The sequence below is a fragment of the Symphalangus syndactylus genome, chromosome 19 (assembly GCF_028878055.3).
Source record: "Symphalangus syndactylus isolate Jambi chromosome 19, NHGRI_mSymSyn1-v2.1_pri, whole genome shotgun sequence".
Lineage (NCBI taxonomy): Eukaryota > Metazoa > Chordata > Mammalia > Primates > Hylobatidae > Symphalangus > Symphalangus syndactylus.
In genome coordinates, this window is record NC_072434.2 from 25577522 (window position 1) to 25601451 (window position 23930).

Sequence of the window (23930 nt, forward strand, 5' to 3'; positions counted from 1 at the left end):
CTTTGCATGGTGATGACTCTTCTTTTACAATTGCCCAGTTATCTCCCGATAGTGTTCTAGCTAGACTGCTGTGAGAACCCTAATACCTTTATCTCTGAGCTTTGTAACTGCTGCAGTGTAAATTTAAGCCTGCATCTTTCTGACAGGCGTACCTGAGAGGTATACTTTATTTTATTCTTTTATGTATAGTCAACGGATTTTATTAGGCTCTAAAGTCATAGGAGAATTGTTAAGTAATTATAATGTCACTAAGAATATAAGAGTTGTACTATCCAAGTCAAACAACTGTGTTTATTGACCCCCACTTAAGGTTTAAGGACAGAGATGAAATGTAGTCAAGTATGTACATGAACAATGTTCCAGGGACCAGAAAGATGAGCTTCTCATCCAAGAGCTCTGATGGTTTCATCTAAAGCAGAGGTCAAATTCCTGTTGAAATAAGCACATTTCCCTCTGGGTGCAGAATATCTGGGAGTAATATGCTGAACCTTTCTTATTTATATAGAAGAAGCAAAAGCCTGACAATAAGAAAAGAAATATTATCCCTGCAAGCCTAAGTTTCTGCTATTTTTTGTTGATTTTGATTGTGAAAACTTTGCCAGCTACCATCAAAGGGATTATTAGTCTCATTACCTCTCAGTGTCTCTGTATGAGAGGCCTGGTCACATCTTCATTTTATAGATGCAGAAAAAAAATCTCAGCTTGTGTTTACATATAAATAAAATAACCTACTTAGAGTATTATTATGGTAGTAGGTCTGGGAATTTCCTTTCCTAGAAGTAACAATGAATTATTATATATGCATACAATTTTGTACATATATGGAAAATAGTGCATTAATAGCACAAAAATAAGACAGTATATTGTGGAAGGTTCCAGATGAATAAGAATTCCCCAGATTCTGCCATTGATTTGGCCTTGTTACTTCATGCCCCCAAAGCATTATTTCTCTAAAATAAACGTCTTGTTAGAATGAATTATTCAATATTTATTGAAAAACTTCTATGTATATAGCAGCTGCAATATAGTTTGAAAGGGAGAAAATATTTCTAAATATCTAATTTAGTGTGAATTCATGGTGGTTTGGTGTGTACAACTGCTTTAGTTTGGGTTTGTGTCCCTGCCCAAGTGTAATCCTCAGTGTTGGAGGAGAGGCCTGCTGGGAGGTGACTGGGTCATGGGGGCAGATTTCCCCCTTGCTGTTCTTGTGATGGTGAGAGAGTTCTCGTGAGATTTGGTTGTTTAAAGGTGTATAGCACCTCCCATTTCTCTCTCTTCCTCCTTCTGGTCATGTAAGACGTGCCTACTTCCCCTTGCCTTCTGCCATTATTGTAAGTTTCCTGAGGCCTCCCCAGCCATGCTTCCTGTACAGCCTGTAGAACTGTGAGTCAGTTAACCTCTTTTCTTTATAAATTAACCAGTCTCAGGTAGTTCTTCACAGCAATGCAAGAACAGTCTAATACAACAACCACAAAATATAACTATAGAATCTTAGACTTTTATCTCATCCACAGGCTCCCAAACCTAGTCTTTCATTAGATTCACCTGGAGATCTTTTTTTAAAAAAACAAAACAAAACAAAACAAAATACAGAGAACACACACAGACACACACACACACAAAGACACACACAAACACAAAACAAATGCCTGGACCATGCTCCTAGAGTTTCTGGAGTAGGTACTTAATTAGTCTTTTGTAGAGTTGAGGAAACCAAGATAGAAAAAGGATAAATTATATCCTTAATGTCCCATAGCAGCAAATGACCAAGCTGGGATTTGAACCCCACAGCTGGGCTTTAGCCCCCTTGCTATTAGACAGAAGTACAGGGCTGAACTCAAATGGCGTGACTATCATGAATTCCCTACAGAACTTTCTTTTCTATCTCAACTTTCTCCTGCAAGTATTGGACAATCCTTTTTTGACAAAATATTCTATGCAAGTTTCTTATTTGTTTGTTTGTTTTTATCTTGAGTACAGAATTTCCTAAATCTTTTTGGGAGATTGCATTAATGTTCAGTCCCTCCCTCCCTCCCTCCCTTCCTTCTTCCTTCCTTCCTTTTCTTCCTTCTTCCTTCCTTCCTCTTCCTTCTTCCTTCCTTCCTTCCTTCCTCTTTCTCTCTCTTTCTTTCCTTCTCCACACTTTCCAGCGTAGTCTATAATCTCATCTCAAATAATCTGTCTTATATATACATGTTCTCCGTGGCATCTATCTCCTCTCTCTTTCTCTTAATTGTATGTGCGCATATTAGTTGGTGGAGTGGGGAGTTTTACCTGGATTATTGTATAACTATATTGAAAACTATAGGAGCATGCTTGAGGACATACAAAGGCATAACTTGTGAATTTTTTCATATGGAACCATTATTGACACTTAAAGGTGCTGAGAACATCTAAAGATCTCTTGCAGAATATCCACAGATGTCATCTACAAAGTTGTTTTTCTCATGTTCAAGAGCAGCACTTAAGACAAACTGCTTATTCTTCAGTTTTGTTATTTTATAATCAACCTACTTTAAATATGGAGTGTATTTCAGATTTATGTGTTTTTTAGTAACACCATTTAAACATTAATTTTAAATAATGTATTTAAAATATACAAATTACTTTTTGTAACTCCAGTTCTAATTTAGGGACTAATTTTAAGATATCTATCTATCTATCTATCTATCTATCTATCTATCTATCTATCCATCTATTTCCAGATATATATCCATTAGATATCTATCTTATGGATATGTACATATGTAATCTTATGAATATATATCTAGATATATAATATATATTTATAAATAGCACACATATCTTATGAATACATATATATAATATATAACATTCATTTAGTATTTCATTCTGTTTTCTCCAAAATCTAATACTTAAAATATATTTTTGAAAAAGAGCTATGTTTTCTTAGGTTTGATAAATGTCCAAATTGGATACAACCCATTAGGCAAAAATCCCAACTTGTAAAACAGATGTTAGGGAGAAATGCTCTGCTTTACCTTATAGGTATATATATATATATATATATATATATATATATATATATATATATGAGACATCTTGTTGACAAACTGTTAGAAAATCATTTGAATTTCTAAGCAAATTAGAATTGATAAGACTTGTAATTGGTATCTTTTAAAAACCTTCTGCTAGAAAAATGTAACCAATATTTCTTATCAATAATTATAGATAAGACATGGGTGCTCATATGCATATTTTGGGCAAAGGATAATTTTGTATAAAAATAAGGGAATACTGTTCTTAGGGATTGTTGTGGGGTCTCAAAATTAATTCTTAACATGCAGTTATAAGGTGAACTAAAAGTCCTTGTGTGTTTTGATTTCAAGATTTTTATAGGATTATGAAGTTGCTTTCCTGACACCCACAACTATTGTTTTATGTGAAGGTTCCTTTCCTTTCAAGGTTCATCTTTCATAAGTTTTCAAATTAGCTTTATTAAAATGTGATTTACATTCATCACAATTCACCCATTTCAAAACTATAATTCAGTGAATGTTGACAATTACATAGTCATGCAACGACCACCACATCAAGACTGAGAACAGTTCCTCACTCTAAAAGTTATTTTGTGCTCTTTCGCAGCTGCCTCTCCTCTCAATCCTAATCCCTGGCCATCACTGATATGCTTTTACTATAGTTTTGCCTTTTCAAGAATTTTACATAAATGAGTTTTTTTCACTTCGCATAGTGGTATTGTCAATCCTTTTAATTTCAGCCATTCTGGTTTGTGTGTAGTGGTATCTCATTTTGGTTTTAATTTTTATTTTTCTTATGACTGAAGATCATGAGAATCTTCATGTGCTTATTGACAATTCATAGATCTTCTCTAGAGAAGAGTATATTCAACTATTTTGTGCATTTTGTATTGAGTTGTTTCTCTTATTACTGACTTGTAAAAATTTGGATTAAAAAAAAAAATATTCTGGATAAAAGTCCCTGATACATGTTTTACAAACCTTTTCTCCAGTTTGTGGCTTGCCTTTTCATTTTCCTGATAGTGGCCTTACAAAAAAGTTTTTAATTTGAGAATGTCTATCGGTTTTATTTTTCATCATTTATGCTTTTTGGTTTCTAAAAAATTGTTACCTAACCAGAACGTCACTTGACTTTTGAATGTTAATGTAACCTTGTACTCCTAGGATCAATTCAACTTTAATCATAGTGTATTATTTTTAAAAATCTATTGCTGGATTGAATTTCTGATACGTTGTTAAGAATTGTGGTGTCTACATTTATGAGAAATATTGGTGTGTAGTTTTCTTTAGTGCTGTTACAATTTTAGTATCAGAGCTAACCTAAATCTCATCGAATGATTTGGGAAATTTTTCTCCCCTTTTAGTTTCTGAACTATTTTGTGTAGAATTAGTATTATTTTTTCATTAAGTGTTTGGTTTAGCTCAATAGTGAAGCCATCTGGGCATGGAATTTTCTTTAAGGGAAAGTTTTAAGCTATGAATTCAATTACTTAGCAGATAGAGGACTCTTCAGCTCATCTCTTCATTTTCAGGTGAGCTTTGATAATTTATATCTATCAAGAAATTTGTCTAATTCAAGTTTTAAAATTTACTTGCATTAAGTTGTTCAAAATATGATTTTACTATTCTTTTAATATCTGTTGGGTCTGTGACTATATTCCCTCTTTCCGATATTAATAATTTGTGTCTAACTTTGGTTTTCGTTGGTTTTCTCAATTTTTAAATCAGTTTCTATATCACTTCTTTATATTCTTATCATTTTGTTTTATTGAGGTAAAATTTACTTAGCATATAAACCTAACCATGTTAGAGTGTGCAATTCAGTGGTATTTAGTACATTGGTGTTGTGCAAGCATCACCTTTATTTAGTTCCGAAATATTTTCATCACCCCAAAAGGAAACTATTCATTAAATTGTCACTTTCACTCCCTCTCCTAGGGGCTTAACATTTTGATTTCCTTGCTTCTGCTTATTTTAAGTTTAATTTTTTCTTTTTCTTTTGTTTTAAGGAGATACTGATATTTAATCTTTCTTCTTCTGCCAGATCAAAATACATATGTTCTTTTAACATTTCTCCTTTGACTTATGGGTTATTTGGAAGTGTGTTGTTTACTTTCCTATCATTTGGAGATTTTTTCGAATGTCTTTCTGTTATTAACTTCTAATTTAGATTATGTAACAGAACATATTATGCACGATTTAAATCCTTTTAAATGTATTAAGACTTGTTTTATGATGCATATTTTGTGTGCATTGAAAAAAGTATATATATTCTTTTGTGTTCTATAATGACGTCCATTTGATTGATAATGTTGTTCAAGTCATTTATATCATTTTTAATTTTTTTGTCTACATGTTCTATCAGTTGAGAGCAATGTTGAAATTTCCAAGTAGAATTGTAAAACTTTCTATTTCTCCTTTGAGCTCTATCAATTTTTGCTTTATAAAGCTTGAAGTTCTTTTATTAAGGCTGTTCACACTTTTGATTTTACCCTCATTGATAAATTGCCCTGTTTATCACTATGAAATTTTCCTCTTTATCCAAGATAATATTCCTTGTTTTAAAAATATTTCTTTCTAATGTAATTATAGCCAACATCATTCTTATTTTGATTGTGTTTGCATGGCATACCATGGTCTGCCCTTTTACATTCAAGCAATCTGTGTCATTATATTTAAAGGTTTTTTTGTATATAGAATTTCACTGAGTTTTCCATTTTTGTCCAACCTGATGATCTTTGCCTTTCAATTGCATTGTTTAAGTATTTCACATTTTATATAATCATTGATATGCATTGTAATAAATTCACTATACTTATATTTGTTTTGTATTTGTCCCGTTTATTATTTATTTTTTCCTATCTTCCGCCTCTTTTGGATTAATTGAATGTTTCTCATGATTACGCTTTGTCATCACTATGGCTTACATTATATCGCTCTTTAAAATTTTATTTGGTGTTTGCTCTCAGGTTTAAAATACATATCATAAACTTATCATGATCTTCCTTTAAAAATATATCACTTCATATATAGTGTAAAACCCTGATAGTGATATACACCCAGTTTTCCACTCTGTCCTTGGTGTTTCTGTCTTATATGTATCTAAATATCTTGTAAATTGTAGAATACAGTATTATTTTTTGAAAATTGTTTGAAACTGTTACCTTTAAAGATATTAATAAGTGAAAAAGAGTGTCTTTCATATTTACCCACACAATTACCATTTCTGGCACTCTGCACTCCTTTCTGTAGATGTGTATTTGCATATGCATCATTTCTCTTTATACCTGAAGAACATCCTTTACTGTCTCTTGTAGTGCAAATTTGCTGGCAATAGATTCTCTGCATTTCTGTTAGTTTGAAAAATTATTTTTTGCATTTTTTTTTACAGGTTAATGGTTTTTTTCTTTCAGTGCTTTAATATTGTCATTCTACAGCCTTCTGGACTGCATAGATTCTGACAAGAAATCTGCTGTAATTCATACCTTTGTTCCTTATAAATAGTGTCTTTTATCTTTGGCTGCTTTTCAGTTTCTCATGATCGTTGATTAACCATATCCAGTATATTTTTAAATTTCAGATGTTATACTTTTCCTCCTGAAATTCGATCTGGGTTTGTGTGTGTGTGTGTGTGTGTGTGTGTGTGTGTGTGTCTTCAATGTATTTTCTCATTGTATCATCTTCGAATTTTTGTAATAGCTGTTTTATGGTCCTTGTCTGCAAACTGTATCATCTCTGTTATTTCTGGGCCTGTTTCTGTTGATTTTTAAAATTTGGCAATGGGGCATATTATCCTGCTTTTTTGCATAGTCTAGTAAGTTTTGATGGGATGCCAAATATTCTTGGATGCCAGATTTCATTGTATTGCTTTAAATAGTCTTGACATTTTATTCTGGGATGCAGTTAAATTCCTTACAAATGAGATTTACCTTTTAAAAGCTTGCTTTAAGCTTTATTACTATGGCTCCAGAGTGGTCTTTATTGTGAAGCTAGTTTAGGCCTTTTACTGAGTCAGTATCTATTGGAAAACTCTTCTCAGTACCCCCATGTTAGGAGGTCTTTCCCCTCAGATGAAAAACTAAACTATTCCCAACTTATCTGACATCTGGAAATTGTTCTGTTTACACTTTTCTCATAAGTCTTTATGACCTGGAGTAGTTTCTTCACACATAGTTGTGGATCTAAGGCAAAGACTCAATGGGACCTCTCTGTAGATATCTGTAACGATCCTCTCTCTACTTCTCTGCTTCACACATTCTAGCTGCCATGGCCTCTTCAAATACAATCTCTGTCTCTTCAGCTCAGTGAGAATACCAGGCTTTGAAAGGGTCCCCCTCACATTGTTGCAGCCTGATAACTGCTGCCTCTAGGCAGTAAGTCCATGCAATTGTAGAACTTACTTTAATCATTTCTCATGGATCAAAGGCCTTGCTTTCTGTTTTCTTACATCTGAAACCAATGTTTCATATATTCTGTCTGAATTTACTGTTGTTATAGTGGTAGGGCAATCAGCATGGCAATTAGTCTGTTTTTTTTTTTTTTTTTTTTTTTTTTTTGAGATGGAGTCTCGCTCTTGTTGCCCAGGCTGGAGTGCAATGGTGTGATCTCAGCTCACTGCAACCTCCGCCTCCCAGGTTCAAGCAATTCTCCTGCCTCAACCTCCAGAGTAGCTGGGATTACAGGTGCCAGCCACGATGTCAGGCTAGTTTTTGCCTTTTTAGTAGAGATGGGGGTTTCAGCATGTTGGCCAAGCTGGTCTCGAACTCCTGATCGCAGGTGATCCACCTGCCTCGGCCTCTCAAAGTTCTAGGATTACAAGTGTGAACCACCATGCCCGGCCTACAATTAGTCTTTTGTGAGTGGGATCTGACATAGTTTGAATGTTTGTCCCCTCAAAATCTTATGTTGAAATGTGATCCCCATTGTTGGAGGTGGGGCCTAGTGGGAGGTCATCGGGTCATGAGGGCGCGTCCCTTATGAGCAGCTTGGTGCCCTCTCCATGGTAATGAGTGAGTTCTCTTCTGTGAGTTCATGTAAGATGTAGTTGTTAAAAAGAGTCTGGGACTTCCTCCTCTCTTCCTCTCTTGCTGCCTCTTTGCTTTCCATTATGATTGAAAACTTCCTGAGGCCCTCCCCAGAAGCAGATGCTGGTGCCATGCTTCCTGTACAGCCTGCAGAACTGTGAGCCAGATAAATCCCTTTTCTTTATAAGTTACTCAGCCTCAGGTATTTCTTTATAGTAGTGCAAAATGAACTAATACAGTATCAGAAATCTCTCCTAGTTTAAAAAGAAGAGTTCATTCTTAAATTTTCTGGCAAAAATGTATTCCTTAAGTTCATCATTGACATACAGTCTAGTTATAAACATTCCATTTCCATGTAACGTTAGGAAGGCTAATGCGTATGTCAACATTTTTGCTTACTGACCTTCTTTTCTCCCACTCCATACAGATTACATACAAACTATACTCTTAAAGTCACCAATAAATCATGCCTTTTTTTTTTCCTTTTTTTTTTTGGTAGCATGGAAGAATCCAATGACTTTCAACATTAGGGCAGGAGTGTTAGATAAAACATACCAAAAATATTTAAAGTATTTGCTATGTCTCCCAAAATGAATAATTGAGGCTTCAAAACAAACAAACAAAGCCAAATTGGGGAGTTAATGAGGTGGCAGGTGGTAAGTATGGGTATAGTTCCTATGAGTTAATATCAAATTAATATCCTCAGGGATTCGGCAGATATAGCATTTGGTCCTCAAGAAGTATGAAGGAGAAATTAAGACCTCTGTGTCAAGACCCTTGATGGAATGCCTAGTCTATTAAGGTGGGACTAGAAGCATTCCAATCTCTGACCCAGAAAACTAACAAAGAAAGCTTTTGTTTGCCTAGGGGTCTGGGTGGAAAAATAAACCTAGAAACAAACAAACACAAAATTCTGTATACAAAAATCAAACTTCAGTATTTGCTTCATGTGGTTTTGTGGTAGGTTACAGTGTACATAAATTCTGTTTATTATGGACATAGCATAGTACTCCCAAACTAATAAATTATAATAAAATATAGTCAACAACAAGTGGCAACTCTGAAACCCCCTATAGAAGTAAAGAAAAGTCACTCTGTAGGTGCACTTTAAAATTCAGAGCACATTGGACCACCACAGCAAACAGCTCCCATGGAAGATGATTTTTAAAAATAAGTCATGTGATAAAATGTTGCTCCTTGAAAACTAGAAAAATAAAGCAACTTGGATTGACTACGCAATAAACATAAAATTGAAGAAAAATATTCTCATCATTTAGACAAGATGGAATTCAAAAAGGCAGTGTAGATAAGCAAGGAGTTTTCTGAATATGCCAAGTTGAATGAAGCTACAACTCCAGATAATTATAAGTTCACTTTTCCCCATATTCTTAGTAAAGATTCCATACCCTCTTGGTATAATTTCTATTGTGACAGTTCTCTATGGTTTTGGGACTGTTTACCTATTTGCCCTTTCCTTAAACTCTGCTTCACAGGTAGCTCAAATATTTTATTTGTGTCTGTTGCTCCTAGATGCTCTGTTAGGAATCAGAGGAAAAAAATTAAGTGAATAACTGATTTTCATGTACATGAATTAATCTGATATCCACATTGACCTTGATGGCCTTGATGGCCAGTCTCCTATGACTCTATCATGACTTATTCCCTTAAAAACATAAATTTTGTTTTGTTCATCTTTGAATCTCCAGCTCTTAATATAACATCAGGTTCATAGCAGACACTCAATAGCTTGGTGTTGAAATTGCATAGAATACCTCTAGTTCAAGATGGCAGAACTTTGGAAGGATCTGTTTACTCTCCATGAATATGATAAATAAATCATCCATCCTTTAGAAATGGCTTACTACACATCGCATCAGAAATGCAAAACCAAAGCCAAAAGGAATACTGTTGAGTTCAGTAATAGTAAAATTAAAAGTCTCAATTAAAACTAACTCTGAAGTTACGCTGAAAGTGTGAAAGAAACACAAGCAAGTAATCAGGAACTTCTTTCTAAAGCTCCAAATCCTGGAGGAAGTTAATTCTCTAGTCTTTTGTGCGTGAATTATGGGTAAAGGTTCTCAAATTAAATTATAGGGAAGCATTATATGCACTTATAAGAGCTACACAAACCAAAGGATCAATATTGTCTGTCTTCTCTTGATTTATTGGAAGAGTAATTTCAATGTGAAACTTTTTATCCAATCATAATCTCTTTCTTTACATAATGTTGTCGGTGAATAAAGTGCAGTGTTAACAGTAAAGATCATTATGTATTTTAAAGTTCAAAGTAAAAAGTATATACAAGCAACTAACATTTAGTTTATTCTACATATTTATTTAATTATTTTTAAAATGTTAATCTGGCAGGAAAGAATTTAGATGTCATTTAAAACTAGATGTATTTAAATTATTTAATAGAATCCTGGCCAAATTTGACCCTTGGCATATTATAAGGCAGATCATGATATTATCTTGATATGCTGGATACTTTGAATATCATAATGAGCAATGTTGGAATTTCAGTCTAATTAGTGGCATCTTGTTTTGTAATTTATCTTGGGTGACCTTGCTTACAGGGTGAACTTCTTCTTTTTTTTTTTTTTTTTAACTTTCTCATCCTGTCACATTTTAAATGTCACCGGTATTTATGTAATTGTCTTCTCCTACCCTATCTTTTCAATCCATTATTACCTCCCTCCACAACAGAACATGTCTTTTAGAGTTCTGCTGCTCTTTTGACCTTGACGGTGACAAAAAAATCTTTCAAGATAATCAGCTTCTTTCAGAAATTTCTATGTCCTCTGTTTCGTGTAGTATTCTCCGCTACCAACATTTTTTCCTCCCAGGTTAAAATTTTAGATGATATGTTTGATTTCAATTAATTGTATTGTTCTTGGCACAAATGCAAGATATTTTGTGATTTTTAAACTCATTCTAACGTCTTTTAGATTGGCAAAACACATGCAAATGAGTGAACTGAATAATTCTGCTGCTTAGAAGGAACGTGAAGAAGTATTACTATATGAACTTGTTTTATTTTTTTAATTTTTATTCATATTAATTTTGATCATATTTGGGGTACAGGTGGTTTTTGGTTACATGGATAAATTATTTAGTGGTGATTTCTGAGATGTTACTGTACCTGTCATCCGAGCAGTGTACACTGTACCCAATATGTGGTCTTTTATCTCTCACTCTCCTCCCAAATTTCTCTCCAACCCAAGCCTCCAAAGTCCATTATATCATTCTTATGCCTTTGCATTTCTCATTGTTTAGCTCCCATTTATAGTAAGAAGATGTGATATTTGTTTTTCCATTCTTAAGTTTCTTCACTTAGAATAATGGCCTCTAGCTCTATCCAACTTACTGAGAAAGACATTATTTCATTCCTAGTTATGGCTGAGTAGTATTCTATGTATATCTACCCAATTTTCTTTATCTACTCTTTGGTTGATGGGTACTTAGGTTGGTTCCATATCTTTGCAATAAAGAATTGTGCTGCTATAAACATGCATGTGCATGTCATTTCCTATAATGACTTATTTTCCTTTGGGTAGCTATCCAGTAGTGGGACTGCTGGAACAAATGGTAGTCCTACTTTTAGTCCTTTAAGGAATCACCATACTGTTTTCCACAGTGGTTGTACTAGTTTACATTCCCACCAGCATTGTAGAAGTGTTCCCTTTTCACCACATCCATGCAAACATTGTTGTTTTTTCACTTTGTAATTATTGCCATTCTCGTAGGAGTAAGGTGGTATCTCATTGTGGTTTTAATTTGCATTTCCCTGATAATTAGTGATGTTGAGCATTTTTTCATGTTTGTTGGCTGTTTGTATATCTTCGTTTGAGAATTGTCTATTCATGCCCACTGCCCACTTTTTGATGGGATTATTATTTTTATTATTTTATTTATTTATTTATTTATTTATTTATTTATTTATTTATTTATTGTGCTGATTGGTTTGATTTCCTTGTAGATTCTGGATATTAGTCCTTTCTTGGATACACAGTTTGTGAATATTTTCTCACACTCTGTGGGTTGTCTGTTTACGCTGCTGATTATTTCTTTTGCTATGCAGAAGCCTTTCAGTTTAGTTAGGTTCCATTTATTTATTTTTGGTTTTGTTGCATTTGCTTTTGAGGTCTTAGTCATGAATTCTTTGCCTAAGCCAATGTCCAGAAGAGTTTTTACAACGTTATCTTCTAGGATTTTTATGGTTTCAGGTTTTAGATTTAAGTTTTTTATTCAATTTGAGTTGATTTTTTATAAGGTGAGAGATGAGGATCTAGTTTCATTCTTCTACATATGGCTTGCCAGTTTTCCCAGCACCATTTATTGAAAAGGGTGTCCTTTTCCTGATTTATGTTTTTGTATGCTTTGCTGAACATCAGTTGGCTGTATCTGGCTTTATTTCTGGGTTTTCTGTTTTGTTCCATTGGACTACATGCCATTTTTATACCAGTACCATGCCATTTCGGTAACAATAGCCTTGTAGTATAATTTGAATTTGTGTAATGTGATGCCACCAGATTTGCTCTTTTTGCTTAGTATTACTTTGGTTATGTGGGCTCTTTTATGGTTCCATAAGAATTTTAGGATTGTTTTTCTAGTTCTGTGAAGAAAGATGTATTTTGATAGGAATTATATTGCATCTGCAGATTGCTTTAGGCAGTATAGTTGTTTTCACAATATTTCTTCTACGCATCCATGAGCATGGATGTGTTTCCATTTGTTCGTGTCACCTATGATTTCTTTCAGCAGTGTTTTGTAGTTTTCCTTGTAAAGCTCTTTTTACCCCCTTGGTAAAGTGTATTCCTTTTATTTTTCCTGCAGTTGTCATAAAAGGGATTGAGTTCTTAATTTTATTCTAGCTTGGTCATTGCTGGTGCATAACAGTGCTACTTATTTGTATACATTGATCTTGTATCCTGAGACTTTACTGAATTCATTTATCAGATCTAGAAACTTTTTGGATGAGCCTAGGATTTTCTAGGTATATGATCATATCATGGGGGAACAGTGACAGTTTGACTTCCTCTTTTCCAATTTGGATGCCCTTTATTTCTTCCTCTTGTCTGATTGCTCTGGCCAGGCCTTCCAGTACTATGTTGAATAGAAGTGGTGAAAGTGGGCATCCTTGTCTTATTCCAGTTCTCAGGGGGAATGCTTTCAATTTTTTCCCATTCAGTATAATGTTGGCTGTGGGTTTGCCATATATGGCATTTATTACTTTGAATTAAGTCCTTATTATGCCTATTTTGTTGAGGGTTTTTATCCTAAAGGAATGCTGGATTTTTTTCAAATGCTTTTTTTGGCATCTATTGGGATGATCATATGGTTTTTGTTTTAAATTCTGTTTACGTGATGTATCACATTTATTGACTCAGGTATAGTACACCATCCTTGCATCCCTGGTATGAAACTAATTTGATCATGATGCATTATCTTTTTGATATGCTGTTGGATTCAGTTAGCTAGTATTTTGTCGAGGAGTTTTACGTCTGTGTTCATCAGGGAAATGGGTCTGTAGTTTTCTTTTTTTTAATGGCCTTTCCTGGTTTTGGTATTAGGGTGATACTAGCTTCATAAAATGATTTACAGAGGATTTCCTCTTTATCTTTTGGGATAGTTTCAGTAGGATTGGTATCAATTCTTTGAATGTCTGATAGAATTCAGTTGTTAATCCATCTGGTCCTGTACGTTTTTTGTTGGCAATTTTTTTATTACCATGTCATTCTCGCTGCTTGTTATTGGTCTGTTCAGGGTTTCTATTTCTCCTTGATTTAATTTAGGAGGGTTGTATATTTTCAGGAGCTTATTCATCTCCTGCAATGAGTTGAATTCCAGGAGATGAATGGTAGTAGCCTTGAGTGATCTTTTGTATTTTTGTGGTATTAGTTGTAGTATCTCTCCCATTTCGTTTCTAATTGAGATTATTTGGATCTTCTCTCTTCTTTTCTTGGTCAATCTCACTAATGTTCTATCCATTCTGTTTATCTTTTCAAAGAACCACCTTTTTGTTTCATTTTCTTTTGTATTTTTTTGTTGTTATTTCAATTTTATTCAGTTCTGCTCTGTTCTTTGTTATTTCTTTTCTTCTGCTGGGTTTGGGTTTGGTTTGTTCTTATTTCTCTAGTTCCTTGAGGTGTGACCTTAGATTGTCTATTTATGCTCTTTCAGACTTTTTGATATAGGCATTTAATGCTATGCACTTTCATCTTAGTACCACTTTTGCTGTATTCCAGAGGTTTTGAAACATTGTATCACTATTATCATTCATTTCAAAGAACTTTTACATTTTCAACTTGATTTCATTGTTAACCCCTAAATCATTCAAGAGTGGATTATTTAATTTTCATTTATTTGTATAGATTTGTGGGTTTCTTTTGGAGTTGATTTCCAGTTGTATTTCACTGTCATCTGAGAAGATACTTAATGATTTTGATTTTCTTAAATGTATTTAAACTTGTTTTTTTGGCAGCCTGTCATATGGTCTATCTTAGAGAATGCTCCATGTGCTTATGAGAAGAATGTATATTCTGCAGTTGTTGGGAAAAATGTTCTGTGAATATCCGTTAATTCCATTTGTTCTACGGTGTAGTTTAAGTCTATTGTTTCTTTGTTGACTTTCTGTCTTGATGATCTGTCTAGTGCTGGCAGTGGAGTATTGAAGTTCCTCACTAGTATTGTGTTGCTGTCTATCTCATTTCTTAGGCCTAGTAGTTAATTGTTTTATAAATCTGGGAGCTCCAGTGTTAGGTGCATATAAATTTAGGATTGTAATATCTTCCTGTTGGACTAACCCTTTTATTATTATATAATGTCCTTCTTTGTCTTCTGTTCCTGTTGTGTAAAGTCAGTTTTATCTGGTATAAGAATAGCTACTTCTGCCTGCTTTTGGTTTCTATTTGCATAAAATATCTTTTTCCACCCCCTTAGGTTCGTGTGAGTCCTTATGTGTTAGGTAAGTCTCTTGAAGACAGCAGATATTTGGTTAGTGTTTTATTTATTTATTTATTCTGCTATTCTGTATCTTTTAAGTGGAGCATTTAGGCCATTTACATTTAATGCTAATATTAAGATGTGAGGTACTGTTCTATTCATCATATTTGTTGTTAACTAGATACTTTGTTTTTCTTCATTGTGTTATTGTTTTATAGGCTCGGTGAGATATATGCTTTAGGAGGTTCTATTTTGGTGTATATTGAGGTTTTATTTCAAGATTTAAAACTCCTTTTAGCATTTCTTGTAGTGTTGGTTAGGTAGTGGTGAATTCTTTCAGTATTTGTTTGTCTCAAAAAGACTTTTTCTCTCCTTCATTTATGAATCTTAGTTTTACTGGATACAAGATTCTGATGGTTATTTTGTTTAAGGATGCTAAAGATAGGACCCCTGTGTCTTCTGGCTTATAAGGTTTCTGTTGAGAAACTTGCTGTTAGTCTAATAGGTTTGTCTTTATAAGTTACTTGATACTTTTGTCTCACAGCTCTTAAGATTCTACTCTTTATCTTTATTTTAGATAGCCTGATGACTCACTAATGTTCTATCAATTCTGTCTATCTTTTCAAAGAACCACCTTTTTGTTTCATTTTCTTTTGTGTTTTTTTGTTGTTATTTCAATTTTATTCAGTTCTGCTCTGTTCTTTGTTATTTCTTTTCTTCTGCTGGGTTTGGGTTTGGTTTGTTCTTATTTCTCTAGTTCCTTGAGGTGTGACCTTAGATTGTCTATTTATGCTCTTTCAGACTTTTTGATATAGGCATTTAATGCTATGCACTTTCATCTTAGTACCACTTTTGCTGTATTCCAGAGGTTTTGAAACATTGTATCACTATTATCATTCATTTCAAAGAACTTTTACATTTTCAACTTGATTTCATTGTTAACTCCTAAATCATTCAAGAGTGGATTATTTAATTTTCATTTATTTGTATAGTTTTGTGGGTTTCTTTTGGAGTTGATTTCCAGTTGTATTTCACTGGGTGGTGATCTTCTGAATTTCCCAGGAGTTCTTTGAGCTTCTTCTATTTGGAAATCTAGATCTCTAGCAAGGCCAGGATAGTTTTTCTCAATTATTCTCTCAAATAAGTTTTCCAAACTTTTAGACTTCTCTTCTCCCTCAGGAACACCAGTTATTCTTAGGTTTAGCCATTTCACGTAATCCCGTATTTCTTGGAGACTTTGTTAATTTTTTTATTTTTCTTTGTCTTTGCCTGATTGGGTTAATTTCAAAGCCTTGACTTCAAGCTCTGAAATTCTTTCTTCTATTTGTTCTATCTATTGTTGAAACTTTCCCCTGCATTTTGTTTTTCCCTATGCGTGTCTTTCATTTCTGGAAGTTCCAATTTGTTTTTATTTATGATATCTATTTCTCTGTAAGATTTTTCATTCATATCCTAGATTGTTTTTAAAATTTCTTTAAGTTAATTTTCACCTTTCTCTGGTATCTTTTTGAGTAGCTTAATAGTCGACCTTCTGAATTCTTTATCTGGCACTTCAGAGATTTCTTCTTGGTTTGGATCCATTGCTGGGGAGCTAGTGTGATCTTTTGGAGATGTTATAGAATCCTGTTTTGTCATATTACCGGAATTACTTTTCGAGTTCCTTCTCATTTGGGTAGACTATTTCTTCTAATTGTTCTTGAATTTATTTTTTATTTGACTGAGTTTTTTTTTTTTTAATTTCTATTTTTTCCCTGTTAAAGATCTGACTTTAGTGTGTATAGTTTATTTCAGCCTAATTTGATTCTTGGTGCTTTTAGGGGTGAAGACTATATATGAGTTCCTTAGTTATATAGAGTCTTTGTGCACTGGCTTTTCCAGATCCTGGGTGTAGTAGTTATGTACTTAGTGTGTGGGCGAGTTCACTGTCTCCTTTGGGATTGGAAATGGCAGGGATCTCTTGAAACTGACCTCATTCTCTCATGGTGTACACTTTATTTATTTAATTTTTCCCCAGTATTTTATTTACTGAGTTGATAATTAAGGCTTCAAGCCAATAGGGGAGGTATCCCTGGGTAGGCACTACTTGTAGGTAAGGCAGGTGGGTAGATGTAATACCCAATGGTGGGCAGAGGTCCCAGCCTTGATGAAGGTGGCTGGGGGAGCTCTTAATTAGATGTGCTGAGGTTTTATCAGGGTGAATGGTGGGAGCTACCTCAGCTTCCCTGCCAGGCCTGCAGGAAAGCTATCCACCTCATAGTATCACTCCTGCCCCAGTGTACTGGCTATTCAGATCAGAAAGGCACCTCTTTTCATCTATAGGAATGTTGATATTCCAAGTAGGGAGGGATTGTGACTCTGCCTCTTGTGCAGGCCTGAATCGCAGAGTGTTCCTCCTGTGGGGCTGTAATCAACTTGAATTTTTCCAGGAAGGCTGTCTGTAAGTGCATCCATGCTGCATTCCCACATGAGAAGTCCCAGATGTGTCTGTAGTGGTCTTCCAGGGGGGAACAAGGACCCCTTCTCCAAAAGCTTTCACTATCAGAGGCTGCCTGCCTGTTGGGGTAGAGGTACAGACTTTCCCTACTGCTCCCAGTGCTGCAATTGTGTCTCTCCTGTAAGAAACTTCCAACCAGCAGAAAGATCTAGTACTCAAGGCCTACTGTTCAGAATTTGTTCTTCCACAGTACCCTGTGGAAGTATTCCCTTCATGTGGCGCTCTCCCCGTTAGCCTAGGAATGGGACTTCTTGAGAGCCAGGCTGCAATGATTGTTATTACTCTTGTGGGTCTAGCCACCTGGTGCAGCTACCAGACTCCAGGCTGGTGGTCAGGAATGTCTGCAAAGGATCCAGTGATAGGACCTGTCTTCAAGTCTCCCAGCAGTGGGTACCAGCACCCACTCTGATGGCATCACAGGGGAGTGAGACAGATTGTGAGAATCCTTGGTTGTAGACAGGCTTAGTGAGCTGGCTCTCTCAAATGCTGGTTATACTAGTAGTGAAATTGTCACATAGACGCAGGACCTCTGGTTAGTCAGGGTGTTTCAGGCAGTGGTGTTAGCTGAGATCATGCAGCCATTTTCTCCTTCTTGGGCACAATGTTATTCTGTCAAGAGGTACTGTACGTGTCTGAGTTTGTTGGCCTTCAGCCAGGAGGTTGCACTTGCCAGAGAGGACCAGCTGCATTAGTAGCAGTGGGATTTGAGCTGCCCTAAGTTGTCCAGGGGAAGTATTCTGGTTTCTCAGGCAATGGGTGTGGCCATAAAGCTCCCAAAAGTTTATGTCCTTTGTCTTAAGCTACCAGGGCAAGTGGAGAAATACTGCCAGTTGTGGGCAGGGTTAGGTGGGTCTGAGCTCAGACTTTTCTTGGGCAGGGTCTGCCCCGGCCACTGGGGGGATGGAGGTGGTTCTTAGGCTGCTGGGGTCGTGTTCCAAAGGGGATATATGTACTTGTTTTAAAATCAGATTTATGTGTCCCAGATATGTTTGAATGATTCAAAAACTTGTGTTTTGAACAATCTTAGGTGGGATAAGCCAGTGCTAAAAACCTTCAAGGTCTGGGCATCTTTGAAACTGTCAGCAAAAGAAGGATTTTGCTGACAACAGTTTCAAAGAACCTAGTCAAGATTAAAGGAGGGGACTGACTCTAAAGAGAGCATCGAATTCCTATAGAATTTTTTTTCTTTTTTCTTTTTTTTTGAGACGGAGTCTCATTCTGTCATCCAGGCTGGAGTGCAGTGGCGCAATATTGGCTCACTGCAATCTCCACCTCCCGGGTTCAAGTGATTCTCCTGCCTAGGCCTCCTCAGTAGCTGGGACTACAGGTGCGCGCCACCATGCCCAGCTAATTTTTGTATTTTTAGTAGTGACAGGGTTGCACCATGTTGGCCAGGATGGTCTCGTTCTCTTGACCATGTGACCCACCTGCCTCTGCTTCCCATAGTGCCGGGATTTTAGGCATGAGCCACTGTGCTCAACCCCTGTAATATTTAATTTAACCTCAGTGATCTAATACATGATAGAAGGTGAGAGTTGTAGAATTTAGGAGAGATGCCCAGAGGTCACAAGCTAGCTTAGTTTGCTTCCTAGTTTTCGATGGAAAAGGTAGCAAGAAAATGATTAAGACGTGAAGTTTAAACTCAAAACAGAAAAATCAATGCTGAAAAATAAATAGTACTGAGAAAGAAAAAGTTAGATCATACTTCCTCTTCACAAGTCGCAAAGGCTAATTATGCTGAGATAAGAGAAAGTGAACTGGGTCACCTGACACTGATCCAGAGAAAATAGCTGGAGCTGCCCGAGGCTGTTTACACTAAGATGGCAGGGCTTTTGTTGCTAGACAGATTTTCACTGTCCACATACCTATCTAGGCCTCTAATTAGAGTTAAGTGTGCTTACCTATCTGGTAGAATCCTGGCCTAGCCAGGTTCTTGTCTGCGTGTCCTGAGATTGGACCATCCTTAGGAACAGGTAGAGAGCTTTGCTTGAATTCTCCAAGGGAGTAGGGAATGTACTTGGAAAGGGAGGTCTGGAATGGAGGGAGGCCTCTGAGGAGATGTGAGTGTGACAGTAGCAGTGGCCTAGTCTCCAACTAAACTCAGGGTTGCAGGAGCTGTGTTATCCTACAGTTGCTTCCTCGTGATTAAGAAGGGGCAGCTGTGAGATCCAGGTTGGGTGAAGGGAGCAATGCTAAGTTGTGCAGCTGCTACTGGCCTAGGAGAGTTGATAGGATGCAAGAGGACATCCTCACCACCCTTGTCCAGCAGTGGCCTCTGAAAGTCAGCCTGATGAGAATAGGAGTGGCTAATGGAAACTGCTACAGGCCACCATCACAGCCTGGATGACTTACCAGTGCTGCCATTCCTGACAAGGATAGATACTTACAGAAGTCAACTCATCATAGGGCACTAAAGAGACTTCAATTTTTAAAAATTTTCACTCTTCTCCAACATGAGTCACCCTTGAGAGGGAAGAGGGTAGTGCCTTGTATCTAATTGTTGTAGAAGGGGAGAGTAGAGGTTAATTGATGTTTCTCATTAAGATAAGAAAACAAAAGACTTCTCAGCAAGAACAGTGTAGGGATTGGAGTTTCAGAAATGCTGGATGGGACCTTGAATTAAGGAGTCTTTTGCTAATAAGCAGCAAGATAGTAGAGCCTAAAAAAGAGGGTTACACTCAGAAATTTGGTGGGAAATAGAAGCTACAACACCCAGTTGGATTAAATTAAGCACTGATTACATACAGTTGGTAAGAAAGGTCACATTTATGCCTTCAAATGTTCAATTATTGCTTCAAATAATCAATGATCATAAATACCTGTTTTCTAATATAGCTGTTTGTGGAGAGTAATGATATTTGGCTGGATTATAAATCTCATTCCAAACCTAAGAACAGAAATTTACCAATTACTGTACACATCCTAACTGGCATCTAAAGGCAGCAATCTTTACAGTCTTGAGGAGAAAATAACCTAATTTTAAGAAATGAGCTTTTGATGTCTCACTTGTAACAATGAGCAAAAATATCATAGCAGCCCCCAAATCTGTGTTTACTTCGTCTATATTACTGATTAAATAATATAGTCTCTTGTCAGCAATGATTTTCATGGAAGATGACTGATTTTGACCAAATTTGTTCCTAAACACTATTAGAATCTAACTTGAGTTTTGAACTATAAATCGATCTGCCTTCTTGAAATGTTTTCACCTACTTTTATAATCTCTAGTTTTTACTGTTTTGATCAAAAAACACAGAAAGAAATATCCTTTGAAAAGAGGTCTAATCATCCCTTTTAAAATAAACTGCAGGCCCGGTGCAGTGGCTCACGCCTATAATCCCAGCACTTTGGGAGGCCGAGGCGGGTGGATCACTGGAGGTCAGGAGTTCAAGACCAGCCTGACCAACATGGTGAAACCCCATCTCTACTAAAAATACAAAAATTAGTCATGCGTGGTGGTGTGCATCTGTAATCCCAGCTATTTGGGAGGCTGAGGCAGGAGAATTGCTTGAACCCAGGATGTGGAGGTTGCAGTGGTCCAAGATCATGCCACTGCACTCCAGCCTGGGTGACAGAGCAAGACCCTATCTCAAAAAAAAAATAGAATAAAATAAATAAATAAAATAAATTGAGAATAATTATTAAACAGGTATTAAGATTATGCATGGCAATAATGAATTTATTTTGACACCTTTGAGTCTTTTATAATAGTCTCATCTCTAGACTAATACCTCTTGAGGGCAGATGTTAATCTACTGAAATGCTTTCAGAAGGTCACTAGAACTCTGAAAGTTCACTGGAACTCTAGTAAATATAAACAAATTTGATTTTTTTCAGTAGGGTGTGTGTTTGGCCAGTTTCTTCAAGGGAGAAGTGGAATAATTAATTTGTATTTCATTTTAAATGATTTAAGTTACCCTCTGTCAGTTTGGATGATGACATTACATTTTACTGTCTAATTGTGAATGGTTTTTCTTCATCCTTTTTTCTCCCATGGTAAGGTCTCTCATTCTATCAACATGATAAATGCTAAATAAACTGGCATAATTGGAATCTCTGATTTTGGCCATTAGGGGATTCAGACGAACAGTTTATTAAATTGATGATTTTTGCTCTTCTTCAATTTGAGACACTTAAGTCCTATTACTGCAAATTCAATATTTGAATGAAATTGGTATTTGGCAGTGGAGGGGTGGTGAGCTGAAATCCATGTACTATTCAGATCACCAATCAAGAGGACCCTCTGGCTTCCCTTCTGTTTATCAGAGAACCAATTATCAATGCATTTAAAAAATAATAAATACTTTTAGAAAAATTTGAGCCTGGTTTCATGTCTACATTTTATATGGGATGTCTATATTCTGGACCTGGAAAAGTTAATGGCTTTGGAAACGCAATAAAAGAAAACTTTTATTATGATTTTTAACTTTTAATTAAGGTAAAGTTTGGCTTAATTTTTCTTCATGCAAAAAAATATTTTCAAATTAAACCTACTCTGGGTGGTTAGTGCTAGTTATTTACATTTTACAAAAAACAAAATCCCCAAATGATTCAAATGTAGAGCAATTTCTTTTTAAAGTGGGCATTAGAAAATGGGACTGACCTTGCAAAATAAAGTTTTTGAATGATCTCTGTATGGGAAAGCTAACCTAGAAGTTGTCTTGTGGACTACTTGCCTCATATGGTAAAAGGCTTTTGCAATCATACAAAGCTGGATGTTGAGCATGTAGTTGAATAAATTAATTCATCCTGAAGCCAAATCTTTGACATGAAGGATTGAGTCAAAATGGGGTCCTGGAGCTCCTATACTGTAGGGACTTTTCATAACACCTATATTTGTTTCCATTCAGTTTGCCTTATTTCAGCCATGAATGAGCTCAATTTTGAGCCAGGAGCCTCAAGCTGCAAACCATGAGCACCTCTAAAAGATGCTCCACTTCGAGGTGAAAGATGTGGATTTGGGAGCAGTTTTCAAGGGGATCTTGTTTCCTCCCATCCTAGGAGACTCTGTGATTGGTGATTAAAGCAGGTGTCCTCAGGCCGGCGCTGCCAAATATATTGGATAGATGCTGTTCACAGGTTTCTGGAACCATGTAAAGCAAAGCCTGGGTACCAAATCATAGGATAATCGGTTTAAATGGGAAACATGCATTTTTGTCATCACTACTCAATGCAAGGCACAGCAGTAAAAACTGCACTTTTGCTGAAAGCAGGGTGAAACTTGAAAAGTCATATTCGCTTCAGATATGCCCCTGCAGAGCATAAAACCAGGTTGAAAGTCGGCTAGCTAATCATTATCAGAAGGATGATTTAAATCAAGATACATGGGCCAATATTTCTTGCTGTTAATGAAAAAAGATGATGGTGATTTTCTAACAAAAGAGGTTCAAGGAGTGACCCTAGAAGGGCCAAAAAAAAAACCATAATAATAAAGTCATGAAAAAGACATGAAAAAATTATCTTTCTCTGCACAAAACCTGCTTATTTTACAAACATATCATAAGACAGATGGGAAGGAGGATAGGAGGAAAGTAGTTACCTATTTGGTTTGTCTGGTAGATAAAGTAGGAAGTAGGAGTGTGGAAACCATTTAAACGTTACTGCTGCTTGTCGTTTGTCCTACTAACACTTCATCTTATCTGAATAGTAATAACAGATGCTATGTATTGTGTGCTTACTTGCAGTTAAGCATTTTCCAATAATGTTATCATAATGTGCCTGTGCAATAGAGGCGTGATTCCCATTTTTCAGATTAAGCTCAGATCACCTGAATGGGGCATTTCGGAAATTTAAAACTATGTTTCTTTGTCTGCAAAGGCTCATGAGAAGAAGATAAAAGTTCTTCCCTCAAAGGCTGTTCTGAGGTCTAAATGAGACACAATGCATGTAGTGTAGCAAACTTAAGATAGTCTTGGCCTCTAGCAAGGGCTCAGGAAGGGAGCCCTCATTATTGTTATAATAATTATTATTATCATGGCTATGATGCCTTCTAGTTCTACCTCTATTCCCTAATACTGTCACTCTTCAATTACTGCCACTAATACTAATTGGTAATGATAATAAACATTATGGCTACACAGGGCCAGACTCTGGGACTATACCTGTCTCAGTCTCAGATAAGAGGATCTATTAAATTGTGGTAATTTAGGAATAAAATGGGGGAAGCCTTGACAGCTGATTTAAGTCACAGTCATTTGTCATTTCCTGCTTCTCTTTGCACTCACTGTGACTACAGAAGCCACGTGAGAGTCCACTTGAAGGAGGCTTCCTGTCACTCCTTGTAAACTCACACCAGATGTGTGCCTCTTACATTGGCTGCCTTGGGCCAGGGTTCACCCTGGGGCAGGAAGTTGGCCGGCTGTGTCCACTTTACACCATTCCCCAAAGCCTGCAAACAGCTGTGCTAGAAGGACTATGACCCTCAGCGCCTCCTGGACCCATATTTGGATTAAATGGCTCTTCACCCTT

At 36.0% G+C, this 23930-nt stretch overlaps 1 long non-coding RNA gene across 1 annotated transcript in view; it reads left to right on the forward strand.

The window, feature by feature from the left end:
* The first annotated feature begins 7337 nt into the window (after positions 1–7337).
* Positions 7338–23930, forward strand: part of LOC134731968 (uncharacterized) — a 40374-nt gene continuing 23781 nt past the window's right edge. Inside the window, exon 1 of the long non-coding RNA XR_010114726.1 lies at positions 7338–8180. This is a non-coding gene — a long non-coding RNA (uncharacterized lncRNA). The remainder of the gene's footprint in view (positions 8181–23930) is intronic.